The sequence below is a fragment of the Anser brachyrhynchus genome (genome assembly GCF_964034855.1).
Source record: "Anser brachyrhynchus genome assembly, chromosome: 1".
Taxonomy (NCBI): domain Eukaryota; kingdom Metazoa; phylum Chordata; class Aves; order Anseriformes; family Anatidae; genus Anser; species Anser brachyrhynchus.
In genome coordinates this window covers 170,020,436-170,023,919 of record NC_137694.1, presented here as the reverse complement: position 1 = coordinate 170,023,919, position 3,484 = coordinate 170,020,436, and the positions used below count along the sequence as shown (strand labels likewise).

Here is a 3,484-nt window from a genome sequence, read left to right as displayed (position 1 = left end):
ATTTGCAGATGAGGGGAAAATAAACTTACCAAGAACATTCTCAAAACCTGGGAATAGAACAATATGAAAAAGCAATATAAGGAAATTGTAAATGAATTTCAGTTTTCAGTCTACAGAGAGGTACACCAATTTAACAACAAGAACAACAAAATAAGGTAAGGTAAGAAGTGGAGAAAAAAATAAAAATAAACAAATGTGCAAATTCACACATTAAAAAAAGAAAAGGACTTTACTCACTTGCAACATGAAAGTCAATAACTTCTAAGAACAGTGTGATTTTATGTAATTCTGATGGTGAGTTAGAAAACAGCGTGGCTCAGCAGCTAATAGCCAATGAAATTATTTATGTGTATAATTTATTTGTCTGTTTTACAGGATTAATGCAACTAAATTCTCTGTTAGTACACTATATCTGGAACTTACTACACAGACTGAAATGCAGTATTTGATCTTGTTAGTACTACTAATCCAAAAGAGATGAGAAGTGAGTCAAGCAAATCTTTATTTCACACCACAAAGAACTAGGGCCATAATGAGTAGTAATTTCTAAGATATTGAGAATTCCTAAACTTCCTCAACTGCTAATAACGTATAATTAACTTATGAGCTTTAGTGCTCATTTGATTATACTCTTAGTGTACTTTGAGATTTCAACCATTATATTTTGAAAAAATGACAATGTTAATTCTATACCAGAATCCACTTTTTACTTTCTATGTCTTTCTTTTACCATGAGGTAAACCACAAATACACTTCTTACAAATGACAAAATGAAAACACTTATTGTATCAAAAAGGTTAAAATTAAACATTTAAATGGACTCTTGTTGATGAAAATATAATACAGTGCTTCAGTCCTTTCATCTATCTTTTATCGATCACCAGCAGTGTTTCAGGAATGTGAAAGTCATAGAATTTTATTTCAGACTCTCATTAAGTGTGTATCACAGATACTTTCCAGAGTGATTATAAAGTTCATTTAGAGTAGTAGAGATAGTGAGGCAAATAGCATACTTGTTGCGCTCTAAGTGTATGCTCATGTCTTTGTGTCAAAGGCAAATGATAAAATATCCTCAGTCAGAGGATTTCTTGGGAATTTGACTGGAACAACATTCTGACTTTATTGAGGGCTTGTAAATCAGAAAATAATAAATTTCCAATATTGGGTTTAATTCCTTTTTTCTTTCTATAGTAGACAGAGAAAGTGTTCTTTGGTGCAAAGGCTTCTTCTCTACACTGGAAACTGAAGGGACCTATCTGTTGAATCAGCACACCAAATGAGATGGCTGGTCAGTTAGTATGCATCCTTTGTAACTTCTAGGGGAAAAAAAAAAAGTTAATGTTTAAGGTAGTACAAGGTAGTATTTAAGAAACATGACAAATAGACAAAATCGGTAAAAAATTTGTATTTCTGTTTTGTGTGACAAGAGACATCGTTAACTAAAAATTAAACATAACTAACTAACTAAACAAATGAATAGATAAAACTTAATTCTCTTGTCTACAGACAGGACTGGGGGTGGCATTTCTACAAGTCTGAGAGAACACTGCTATATCTGAGACATTCACCAAACACACTCTGCAGCATTATCTGGGGACTAAAACCTCCAAACTATTGCTTGAATATTCCCATCTAGATCTTTTGAATGATCAACTCAGAAAGGAAAACAAACAAACAAACAAACAAATAAATAAATAAATAGAATAGAATCACGAGCCACCCCCCCCCCCCAAAAAAAAAATAAAATAATAATAATAAATAAAAAAAAAACCACAGAACCTCAAGCTTCAACAATTTGAGGTAGAAGAACCAGGATGAATTTAAGCTTTGATCTTCCGTAAACCTAATTGCATGAAAGGAGAGAAAAATAAAAGCATGAAAGGATGGAATGTGACTATTTCCACTGAAGTCAGTAGCAGGAATTATGCATACAATGTAAAAAAAGAACACAAATGTCAATCATCAGATTATGTACATCTTCATCGATCTGTGTACATCCCTTGAGGATTTGTCCTTAAAAATTCATAGGTCTGGGGCCTTGGATCATAAACTTTATCTAGTAATCATAACTTTTTAAATCGTGTTGATACAGTTTGCAGCATTGCAACACCAGATGCATGATATTTAGCAATAATTAAAAATATAAACGATGTTTATTCCTTTAAAATTTTCTTTTTTTTTCTTATTTCTTTGGAAAATGTTGACATGATTTTGGAAGAAGTCTTCTTCATTTCTTAAAAGAGCTAGCTATTATTTTTAGAGCATATCTACTGTTATTAAAGAAAGCTTCAGCTTCTGAAATCCTGTCTGTATGTCAAAGTCCTATTAAAGCATGAAGTGCTAGGCTTCTTGCTCCATGATCTACAGCTTCATTTTATGTCACCTCTTAGCCTGTCTGGAAGGATTTGGTTTCTTTTTTGGGGCATGTAAAGTGTACCACTCCAGTACTTTGTTTAACAGGTCCTTGTGCTGTCTAATATACTAAGAGAATTATCATCATTGTTAGGTACACAGCAGAGTAAGCTGCGTGATACACAGTTAGTCTGATACCCCCCTCTGATGACAGTTTATGGTTCACCAGCTTGGTTAAACAGCACATCAGCAGTAGTGATAGGTGGTCAATCTCATTCCCTATAGAATTGCTCCCAAAAGTGTCATTATTGAGAAATAAATCCAGGAAAGGCCATCAGAAGGAATCACCAGACCTTGTGTTTAAGTTCAGAGCTAAAAGGAAAGCAAAGGAGAGAAGAGAGGTGGTTTTTTTTGTGTGTGTGTGTGTTTGTTGTTGTTGTTGTTTGTTTGTCTGTTTGCTTGCTGGTTTGGTATTTTCAAATATGGGAAAATAATTTAGAAAAATTATTTAATTTCACACTACATTGCAGACCTACTGTAAGGCATAAAGCAGATGTTTTATATAAAGTTTTCATATATTTCCAAATGTTTTCAAGAACACTTTTCTCATCCACAGAAAGAGAATTATGGTCTTCACATTTTGCTTGCAGGCACAGGACAAAATTCTGCAATAGTACATTACCTTACATGGTACCTTAACAGGACATTTTCTAGTCAGGAAGACAATGTTAACTAGGGTGACCAATGTAAATTCAGATTATTGCAATGCAAGATTCTTTCTTCCTATATCAGCCACACGCGCACAAAAAAAAATGTATAATCTGATATAGATTTCTCTATGTGCACATTGGACATTGGACATTGGATTTCTCTATGTGCACATTTTAGTGCCATGGGAATACGGGAAGAATTGAAGACTAGTACTCTGAACTCATCAGAAAGAAGGGAGGGAGGGAGGGAGGGAGGGAGGAAGGAAGGAAGGAAGGAAGGAAGGAAGGAAGGAAGGAAGGAAGGAAGGAAGGAAGGAAGGAAGGAAGGAAAAAGAAAGAAAGAAAGAAAGAAAGAAAGAGAGAGAGAGAGAGAAGAGAAAGAAAGAAAGAAAGAAAGAAAGAGAGAGAGAGAGAAAGAAAGA

The 3,484-nt window shown here is 34.1% G+C and overlaps 1 long non-coding RNA gene across 1 annotated transcript in view; it reads left to right on the top strand.

The window, feature by feature from the left end:
- LOC308180205 overlaps window positions 1–448 on the top strand; it is a 2,766-nt gene extending 2,318 nt beyond the window's left edge. Inside the window, exon 3 of the long non-coding RNA XR_013940831.1 lies at window positions 1–448. This exon is cut by the window's left edge and continues 75 nt beyond it. This is a non-coding gene — a long non-coding RNA (uncharacterized lncRNA).
- Window positions 449–3,484: the final 3,036 nt, after the last annotated feature.